We start from the raw sequence: 11,056 nt of genomic DNA, 5'->3' as shown, positions 1-11,056 counted from the left end.
ATGGCATGTGGCAAGAGCTCCATGGGAGGATCTGCTATTTCATATGAACTTGGCTCAAATTCAGCATATTACATATGAGCTCGGGGGGCACCCACTGAAGCTTGGGCCGAAACGCTAAGGTGCCCATCTCTGAGAGGGCTCCCCTTCTCCCTTTGGGTGGGTGATCCTTGGTGTAACTTTGGGTGCACACTGCTGACTGACAAGTGTCCCTCCCCCCCAGCCCCGCACCCTGTGCCAGCCCGTCCACACAGTGATGAGACCTGATCCCGGAGCCTGGGGAGATGCTCTCAGTGTCCCAGGACCAGGGGCCCCGGCGGGGGGTACAATTATGGGTTTCACCAAAATTGTGGAAATAATGAGCCCACTTTGTGCAGTTCCTAAAGGCCCTGCTGGGCTCCTCCTGAGCCCCTCCTGCCCAGTGCCCCAGAAGCCACCACCCCCAGCCCACATCAGCCTGCAGTGACAGATGACTTCCTGTGTGGGCTGAGCCCCTGATGTGAAGTGTCCTTCTGAATCCTCACAAATGGTGTTATTCCCCCATTTTACAGCAGAAAAAAACAGGCACTCTGGGAGGTGAAGTGACTCACCCTAAAATAGGTGGCCCCGACAGCCCCAGGGTCTTTCCGGCTCTGAGCCCCGGATGTGCACCTCGGCCCCAGTTTGCATCCCAACAGCATCACGATCAGGTTGGAAGCGGCCAGGAAGGACCCAGGCTTGGAATCCAGCAGCCCTGCGCCCGCTCTTGGCTCTGACACTGTGTGATCCTGGTGGTCACGTCACCTCGCTGAGCCTGGGTTTATTCCTGGATTTATTGTGAGAACTAGAAAAGGAAATATGTCTACAAGTGCCTGGGGCCCCCGAGGGTGCAGGGAGGGTCAGGTGCCACCTTCTGCCCTGGCTGCTGCTGCTGGCCTTCACTGATGAGGAGTCATGAGGACACAGACCTCGGGTATCAAGGGCCTGTTGGTCTTGGACGTACCACAGGCCACATCTGAGCATACATTTCCCGTTTGCATCCAGATCCTGGGTCACAGAATCCTGCCTGAGTCAGGGGTTCCCATTTTGCCTACACGAAGCCCTCAATTGAAAGACCATCCAGGGTGAGCGACAGAATGAATCCTTGATGGAAAGCAATTCCACCAAAGCCCTCGCCTGCCCGTGAGTCAGCTGCTCGGCTCCTGTTCCCTGCCCTTGGATCCTTCCTGTTTCACAATGTGTTTTCTGGAGGGGGTGGGGTGAGCCTTAGGAGAGGGAAAGGGAGTCATGGTGTGTAGTGATCCGGGAGCGCAATCCCAAGACAAAGCTGGGTTCCCGCGTTCCCCCCGTGACCCACTTCCCTCTGTGGCCCAGAGCAAGTATCACTCTGATTTGTGGGTGACGGTGCGATGGTCACCTCCCTCACACTTACCTCTCCCAGTAAGACAGGGAGGGACCATCTGCCTGGCATTGGGCAACCGCGGGGAGCAGGAGGCTCCCTTAACCCCACAAGTGAACCCGGGGCTCCTGCTGCCCGGCCCCACCCCCAGCTACGGGTGATTTATAAGCTTCTTCACTTTGGCTGTTGTTGTGTGCCTCTTAATCGTGGGCAGGCTCGGAACACTCAGGATTTCCTTAATTAGCGCTTCCTCCTTCCTGAGCTTTCTTTCTGAGGACGTTTATAGGCTGTTTATTGCCTTGCAAAGTCTGACGTTTGGCCAGGCAAGGGGGTTCCTTCACTGGAAAGGGACAGGGACAGGGTGAGGACCAGAAATGTCCAGCTCATTCATTCCACTTAGGTCAAGGTGGGCCTTGAGTTCGAAGCTTCCTATCCCTCGAGGGCAAACACAACACACAGCTCGCCTGCAGGAGGAGATCTCCTGTCTACATTGCTTTTAATATTGGTCTCCCCCAGGATGTGGTGGCATACATTTGTAATCCCAGATTTGGGAGGCTGAGGCAGGAGGATCAGAAATTTGAGGCCAGACTCAGCAATTTAGTGAGGCCCTAAAGCAATTTAGCCTGACCCTGTCTCCAAAAAAAAAAAAAAAAAAAATCAAAAGGGCTGGGGATGTGGCTCAGTGGCAGAGTGACCTTGGATTCAATTCCCCTGGACTGAAAAAAACAAATAAACAAACAAACAAACAAACAAACAAAAAAGGAAAGAAAGTAAGTTCTCCCAAGACAGTAAAGTCTCAGAGCTGGGGAAGGAACCCAGGGCCTCTCCCACGGAGCCACAACCCCAGGCCCAGAGTAGGGTCCTGCTGCTCCGGGAGCCCGCCGCTCTCTGAGGAAGTTGCTTTCGCAGAGACTTTTCCTCCGCCTCAGGCTGGGGTAGGCGAGAAGGGCTGGAGGGAGGGATGTGGGCCTCCTCAACAGAAGTCCTTTATTTTCATCGGGTGACAGGCCCTGAGACCTGGGTGCTGACTCAGCCATCCGGTCCGCCTCTCTTTCATCTCAGGGCTGGAGTGCTTCACAGCCTGTTCACGGGGAGACGAGTTATCTCCCTGTGCTGAGTCAAGTTCATCTCCCAGGAGGCTGGGGTGGATCCTTTCTGGCTGTATTAACAGCTTACCCGGTTTACCTAAGAACTAGTGATATAATCAGCAACGAAAGAACAGTAACAGATTTTGGGGGGGGGGTACAGGGATTGAACCCAGGGGCACTCGGCCACTGAGCCACATCCCCAGCCCTATTTTGTATTTTATTTAGAGACAGCGTCTCACTGGGTTGCTTAGGGCCTCGCTTTTGCTGAGGCTGGCTTTGAACTCTCAATCCTCCTGCCTCAGCCTCCCTGGGCCGCTGGGATTACAGGTGTGCACCACTATGCCCGGCTAACAGTTTTTTTAAGAAAACAAGTCAATAAAACACAGTATCTTGTCTGTGATTCCATTTTTGTGGAGAAAAATAAAATCTACTTATGAACAACAAAAAAAATAGTTTGAAAGATTTTTAAATGCTACCATGGAATTTTAAAGATATGTCTTTTAAAAGTTTTAGTCATGTACTGTCTTTGGTCCTTTTGGAAAAAAAAAAAAAAAATCTCCAGAAAATCCATATTACATTTTGGAAAAGCAAAAATCAACCAACAACAGTAGACCCCAGGGTAGACCTGGCAAATGAGCCCTGGCTTGGTGGTTCAGACCCCAAATGTAGACGTCAGGGGTTCATTTCTGCTTCTATGCCTCATACCTGTCTTTTCAGTTTGGACCCCTGCTCTGGAGCCCAGGGAGTTGAAGCTGAAGAGGAATCACCACCCGCTGTTGGCGGTGGGCTCCTGGACTCCACGGCTCCGTTCTTCTGGGCCTGGCTCTTTCTTGTCACGAGAGCTGTCACAGAGGCACGCAGGGGAAGGAGTGGCTGTCTTTCTGCACTCATAAAATATTTGGTTTCCCCTTTCCTCCACTTTATCCTGAAAAGCTGAGGATTAGAGTCGCTGTGCAGTTCTGAGGGGGTTGTTACAAAAATGTGCCCCTTGTTAATACTGGGTTGAGGCCACCAGGCCTGAGTGTGAAAGCGGCCCCCTCCCACCTCAGGACCTGGTAGGAGCTGCCAGGTCTCCCTGATCTCAAGCCCCCCGGCTCCCTCCCCACCTGAGGCCACACCTGGGAAGTCTTGACACTTGCTCACTGCAGGAGGGGAGGGGGCTGTAGAGAGAGCTCGGGGGTCAGGAGGGTGGCGGCCTGTTTGGGAGAGAGACCCCTTGGCCCATGGAGCCTGGACACTGATTGGAAATCCAGACCCCAGGTTCCTGGGCCTGCCTCTGACCTGCTATGGTCTGTGGAGGCCCGGGTCAGCCACCTGTGCTCCCTGGGCCTGCTGTTCTGCTGCCGTGGGGCACAGAGGCCACCAGCTTCAGAGAGAGGTGATGGTCCAGAAAGTGATGTCCAGCCAGGAAGGCTCGGGTAGCGGATGGCTGAGGGGACCTGCCTTGCTCTGCTGACAGAGGAGGGACTTAGGAGAGGTCCAGGTTTCCTGGTGAAAGTGGTCAGCCCTGGCTCTCTGCCACAGACGCAGGAGGAGGGCAGCTGAGCCACGCAGGCTGTGCTCTGGGCCGGGGGCAAGGCACCCAGCCCCCCAGCCCCAGAGCGGGAGCTGGATCACCCAGGAAGGGTTGTCTGTGGAGCAGGCCAGCTGTGGAGAGAGCGCCATCGGGGTTCAGAGGAGCAGCAGGCCCCGTGGCCCCCACTGGAGGAGCGGTCTTATGAGGCAGGGGTTCCAAGTGCGGACCTGGGTTCACCTCCCAGCTCCACCCCAAAGAGCTGTGAGGTTTTGGGCAAAGGGGGACAGGAGGCCCACGACCCAGGGTGGTGAGGGATCAGGTGAGGAGCTGTGGAGCAGGCAGGGCCTGGGAAGCAGTGGGCAGTCAAGATGGACAGCTTGAAACCATGACTGGGCATCCCGGGGACTCTGGGGCAAGGGAGCTGTTCTGCATCTCCACTGGGGGTCAGGCCCACAGAGCTGTGCACCCAGAGTGACCTGTGCTCCATGCACACTTAAATAAAGGTCATGATCCTACCAGCTCGGGAGGTGAGGCAGGAGGAGCACAAGTTCAAAGCCAGCCTCAGCAACAGAGAGGTGCTAAGCAACTCAGTGAGGCCCTGTCTCTAAATAAAATACAAAATAGAGCCAGGATGTGGCTCAGTGGTCCAGTGCCCCTGAGTTCAATCTCTGGCATCACCCCCCAAAAAGTTAAAAAAATAAAATAAAAATAAAGGTCGTCTCAGAGATTCCTTCTGCTTTTGACATTTTACGGCTTTCCTTGTCTATAAGGGAAATTGTTGTTGGGAATTGGAATGACCCTGCATCATGCTGGGATGGCCTGTGTGACGTAGTTCAGGCTCCCGGTACCAACCTTCTCCAGGGACTTCAGATGTACCCAGGAGGTCGCCAAGGAGGCTCTTCTGATTGCAAAGCTCAGAGCTCTGGGTCAACAGCAGCCACTGGCCACAGGGCGCAGTTAAGACTTGCAACCAAAAACTGCATTTGGAACTTTATTTAATTTTAATGGATTTACATTTAAATTTAGAAACCAAATCGATGTGAAATATTTTCCTATTAAATACCACTATGTGGTTGTAGACTCCAGTACTGTAAAATTTTAACATTTTAAAATGCACAGCCCAACCGTTTTGGTATATTCCCAGGTTATGAAAACATCACTAGTATCTAATTCAAAACATTTTATCAACCCGAAAAGAAATCTCATAGCTGCTAACAGTTATTCCCTCCTACCCCCAAGCTCCTGGCAACCACTGGTCCCGTTTCTGTGTCTATGGGTTTGTCTCTTCTGCACATTTCATAAAAATGGAACCATCCAATATGTGGATTGTGTCTGATTTCTTTCACTTAACATTTGTTTTCAAAGTTCCTTCCTGTTGCACTTCACTCTTGTTTATGGCTGCATAATATTTCATGATGTGGGTGTATCACCTTTTGTTTACCTATTAATCAGTTGAAGGACACTAGGGTTATTTCCCTGTTTGGTGTGTTGCAAGTGAAAAATATACAGCCCATTTCAAATACTTGCACAAAAATATTGTAAAATACCTTGTTAATTATGTATGTTCATTACACATTGAAATGATACCTTTTAATATTGGGTTAACTAAAGTCCATCATTGTAAAAAAAAAACTATAAAAGCCAAGCAGAGGAGGTGTGGCTGCCGAGGAGGAGGACAGGGACCCTTCCTCCTGAGCCTCTTTGTTTGGCTCGCCCCACCCAGTGGTGGACCTGAAGCCAGGACAGGGCGAGGCCTGGGAGGAGCAGTCACCCTGCCTTGGCACCCGGGGGAGCCCAGTCAGCACAAGTCCAGGCAGGAGCCGGCAGAGGACTGGGAGGGGACCAGGCCTGGAATTATTGGACAAAAGGAGTAACTGGAGCGGCCACTGGCAACAGTGCCTTCTCCTGGCCCTGACCAGCCCTGTGTGGACTGCAGAGCTTCAGGCTGTCACTGTCAAGTGCCCGAGGCTCCCGGCTGCTCTTCTAGCTGAGGAGCGGGGCCGTTTGCTGCCTCTGGGCACAGGGCTGCCAGGAGGAGCAGGCCGCTGTGTCTTGCCCTGTGCCCCTGGGCGAGTTCCACCGCTCTCTGGGGCTTGATTTCCTCTCTGGTTAGGGAACTGGATTAGATAATCTGTTGTCCAGCTTCAACATTGTGGGATTCTGGAAATGATCCTGAGTCACACAGACGTGGGATCAAACCCTGATCTTGCCAGCTGTGGGACTTCTCGGTGCCTTGTCTCCCTTACCTTTAAACAGCGACCTCGTAGGCCACGGTCAGGCTGGTGCTCGGTGCTTCCCGAGTGCCAAGCTTTGTCCTCAGCGCTCTGCACTGAGTGTATTTAATCCTCCCAATAAACCCTCAGAGGAGGGTCGCACTGCCCACGTTTGCACTGTGAGAAGGTGAGAGGGCAAGGATTTTGAACCTAAGTAGGCCAGCCCCTCGGCCCCCTGGCCAACCCATTCCCAGCACAGGTAGAGGGCACAGTGGTGGTCAATCAGTGTTGGAAGGGAGAGAGAAGCAGAATTCTGTGATTGTCCAAATACCTCCCGTGGAAATAATGTTCTGCTGCCCTTGAAATAGATGGGGAAACCAAGCTCTAGAGGATGAAGTAACAAGCCAGGACTCTGCCAACGCGGCGACAGAGGGAGGGCAGGGATCCTGGTTCAGAGCCCCCCCCCATACCTGAAGGTGGAGAGGATCTTGAATTACACGTGCAAATCTGTCCCTGGATAAGCCTCCCCCCCAAGGCTGAGCTCAGAACTCCTCCTTGGGGGATTAACATCTGATATGGTTTCTTTGCCTTCCTTGATGCAGAGTCTCCAAATTTCATCCAGGTACAATTCTGAGTGGTTAGCATTTGCATCTGATAAGAACTGTCTGTGCAAGGCACTTAATAATTCACCCACAGCTTCCAAGACCCAGTTCAAATGCGTCCTGAATGTGTACCATGGGCAGAGGACGCACTGGGCACAGGAGAAATGCAGAGACGAAGGAGCTAATTCCTCACTGTCCTCGGGGAGTGCCCCATTTCTCAGCAAGAAATTCCATTGCTCAAGAATAATTGCTTAAAGATGAACAAAAATGATAAACCCCAGTGATGGTGATGGTACAGGGAAACAGTCACTCCCATTCCTGCTGGTCGGAAAGAAGCTGGCTACAGTGCAAACATAGATGCTTGCTTTAAAAGGCAGTTTGGTAACAATATCACAAGTTTTAAGGGTAGCCTACCCTTAAAACCCTGCAATTCTACTTCTTCAAATCGGGTTGTTTAGCCATAATCATGTTGACGCAGCTCTGTGTATAGTAATGAAATTCTGGACATTCTGGACATGACCACGTCCATCAGTGGGGGTCTAGAAAATCCAGGCACAGTTCTTCCACATAGAGGTCCTTATATTTAATGCTGGAGAGAGGAACATATTGTTGCTTGGAGGTGACAAGAGTGGGATATAAACATTATCCATAACAACAGGATTTAGGAGGAAAGAAAATATATTTGCTATTGTAAGAACCCACATCTGTTGAGTCACTTCAGGTATTATTTCAATCCTATAACATAAATGCTTGCTTTAAAAAAAAGTTAATAAACATTTAGGTATCATGGGTGCTCTTTTTATTCTCACTTCATAATTGAGGAGACGGAGGCTCAGAGAATCTGACTGGCCAGCCCCCACACACAGGGCCAGGCTCAGGGCCAGTCCTGAGCGTCCGTGCAGTTAGCTCAGGGGAGTTTGCTTCCCCACAGCGGAGCAGAGGTAAGGAAGAACATGGTAGATGTCTTTGGATGGAAAACCATGAGTATTTAGTTTTCATTGATTTTCCCTGTCAATGTGCATATCATCAGAAGAGAAATAGTTCAAATGCAACTGGATTTTTGAACGGTACAAATCACAAAAACCAAACTCTTCCTCTATCACGAGGGTTTTCCGGATTGTTTCACACAGAATAGGAACCCCAATGCCTGGGCCTCAGAGCTCACTCCCAGACAGCCCCTCAGGCCCAAGCCCACAGGGCAGGGCTGCAGCCGGCAGGTCCCCCACCTCCGGCAGCTGCTGAGAGCCCGGGTTGGACTTCACCAGCAACTCAAGGGGGGCACCTGGGTCTTGCTGGTCCATTCATCACCCTAACTGCATTGCAGAATGAGTTAGGGAATGAGAAGCCCCGAGCAGCCAGGGACACTCCTTTAAAAACAAAGGCAAGGTGTTTTCTTCCTTCCAAGTCAGCTGGGGTCCCTAGAGTCACCACATCAGGGGGTGCACGGACTGCTCTGAGTCACGGGCTGAGTGGCTGCTGCAATAACTGTTCACAGTGAAACTGGCCGTCACAGCCACTCCTCCGGGAGGACCCGCAGCTGTGATCCTGGTAAAATAGCAAAACAATGAACATCAGGAGTAAGGTGAGGACTTCCATGCGCTGAGAGGTCACAAATTCCGCAGATGGGAGAACACCAGGCTGAGGGAGGGTGGGGAATACCCAAGAGCGTGTGGCTGATGAACGAGGCAGTCAGGGTGACAAAGGAAGGCCCTCGAGTTCTGGGAAACTGCTGTTTGCAGTCTCTTTTTTTCTTTTGCTTAATATTTAATTTTTTTTTAGTTGTAGATGGACACAATACCTTTATTTAATTTATTTATGTGGTGCTAAGGATGGAACCCAGGGCCTCATATATGCTAGGCAAGTGCTCTACCACTGAGCCACAACCCCTGTCTCCTTGCATGACTCTTTGACAAGAAAGATCTCACATTTTTTTCTGGAATTATGCAATGCCTTGTTTGAGGCAGCCAGGCTTACAGATTCTGAGACCAGGCCGTTCCTGGGTTTGCATCCTATTTCTGGCACTACATGCTTTTGCGACCTTGGGTCTCAGTGCAGTCACCCCTTGCCATCATCCGGGAATTGGTTCCATGACCCTCAGCAAATACCCAAGTCTGCAGATGCTCAGGTGCCTTATGTAAAACGGTTTGTGCATATACCCTACATATACCCTCCTGTGTGCTCTGAGACATCTCCAGATGACTTGTGACATCGTGCTGTCTAAGGTTGTTTTGCTGTGTTGTTTAGGGGATGATGACTACAAGAACGGTCTGAATGTGTTCAATAGAGACAAAACTCTTTTCCCCAAGTGTTTCTGATCCATGGTTGGTTGATTCCACAGATAGAGACCCACAGATTCGAAGGACCAATGGTATTCTCAGTGCAAAATGGAGGGGGTGATAATACACACACACACACATACACAGGGGGTGATAATACACACACACCACACACACACGGACTCCACCACACAGTGACTTTGGAGTTTGAAACGTGGTCATGTGATTCTGCCTGTTATGATGTCATGTAGCTAAACCATTCCCATTTGTCATGCGTGTTTGCCTGTGGAAAAGACTTAATGGCTACTTGGTACTTATTTCATGTATGACTAAAATGTGTGTAAATGTTAGCATACAGTTTGGCACATAGTAGGTGCTTAATATACGGTAGCTGTTGTCTTTCTTTATTTTCATGAATCTTGAAAGAACGAACAAGGCTCTTCATCGGAGAAAATGCCCATTTATTGAGGAACAGCTCTGCATATTTATAGAGCCGGGGGTGGACTGACAGTTATGACGGTTTAACAGTTTAACCGTTTGACAGTTGGCACGGGGTGCTTTCTGATTGGTGGGTGAGGATCACGTGAGTCAGCAGGGCTCACCATTGGACAGCTCTCTGAGGGGGGGATGGGGAAGTCAGTCTTTGGAGCTGGAGTGACTCCCAACAAATCTGGCTTCAATTCGACGTCACGGACATCTGTGTGGTGAAGGCCGAGGTGGACGCTCATCCTGCAGAGCGGGAAAGTGGAGAAATGGGAACCTGCAGAACCCTTGGGGGAGGCGGTCCTCGCCGGACAGAGGAGACCTTGCCAAGCAGATCTGGGTGGCGACTTTTATTTTCAGATGAAACTTACACCACAGAGCCCAGCAGGGTGGAGTAGCTGCAATCCCAGCGGTCCAGGAGGGTCGCAGGTTCAAGGCCAGCCTCGGCAGTGTAGCAAGGGCCTAAGTAACGTAGTGAGAGCCTGTCTCAAGATGAAAAAACACAAAAGGGCAGGCATGTGGCTCAGGGGCAAAGCCCCCCTGGGTTCAGTCCCCAGTACCAAAAAAAAAAAAAAAAAGGTGCCGAGAACCGTACCGACCTCACAATCCAGCAGATTCCGGCAAGTGTGCTCCCCCACGTCACCACCACAGAACCACGATCCGGAGCACTTCCATGTCCCCCCAGAGCCCCTCTGTGCCCCTTCTAACCAACCCCCACTCCCTTAGGCCACCAGTTCTGATGTTCCCCACAGGTGAGTTTCGTCTTCTCTTGACCTTCACACACAGGGGTCGTTCGGATGTCCTCTGGTGTCACTCCATTTAACACAGCTGCTGGACCCAAGGGCCTGAAAGCACCGTGAGGATCAAATGATCACCAGAGAAGGCAGAGGGGGTCGGGCAGAGGGGACAGATTGAGGGGTGGGGCAGGAAGGGAGACAGTTGAGCTAAATGTGTATCTGGGGACAGGAGTGACCAGAGGAGGGGACCCCGTAGGGAGGAGGGAGAAAGCAGGAGGCACAGTAGGTGGGCTGCAGCTTCATGGGCTTCATCCTGAGGGGTGGGGCAGGGTGGCTGCCAGGGTGGCCGGAGGGGCGATGGGACACGGGTGGCCACACGAGGAACCAGCACACAGCTCAGGAAGAGCCTGGAGGCCAGGGGTCAGTCACCTGGTTGCTGGTGTGTCCCCCCGTGCGTCTGTCTACCACGAATGCCTACTCGACATGTTGTCTGTCCATTCATTCACCCAAAAAGTAACTTCTCTGGCACTGGGCTCTGGCCTGGGGTTTGTCCATCATGCTCCAGCCCAGGCTTTAGGTCCCAGAACCAGGAAGAAAATAAAAGCAGGCTCCACCCTGTCCGAGGCGTTCTCTCCCCAGGCCCGAATCCTGGAAGCTCGACCGTTTCTATAACTCATCAAACGTGAACTCTTTTCCTTGACTATGTCACTGCTTCTTGGGTTATGATGGGCACTGGGAGGGGACATGGAGAATGAAATTGTGGTCA

At 51.6% G+C, this 11,056-nt stretch overlaps 1 long non-coding RNA gene across 1 annotated transcript; it reads right to left on the bottom strand.

Moving 5' to 3' along the window:
• Positions 1-9,514: 9,514 nt before the first annotated feature.
• LOC124075325 (uncharacterized) lies at positions 9,515-10,245 on the bottom strand. Its single transcript, XR_006846002.1, has 3 exons — positions 10,153-10,245; positions 9,925-10,035; positions 9,515-9,799 (listed from the first exon to the last, which is right to left on the bottom strand). It is a non-coding gene; the product is annotated as an uncharacterized LOC124075325 (long non-coding RNA).
• Positions 10,246-11,056: the final 811 nt, after the last annotated feature.

The sequence above is a fragment of the Marmota monax genome, unplaced genomic scaffold (genome assembly GCF_021218885.2).
Source record: "Marmota monax isolate L192 unplaced genomic scaffold, Marmota_monax_Labrador192_F-V1.1 WCK01_AAM20220418_F8-fsc00008, whole genome shotgun sequence".
In the NCBI taxonomy this organism is placed as follows: Eukaryota; Metazoa; Chordata; class Mammalia; order Rodentia; family Sciuridae; genus Marmota; species Marmota monax.
The sequence above is the reverse complement of the archived record's forward strand: the minus strand, read 5'-3'. Positions and strand labels throughout refer to the sequence as shown.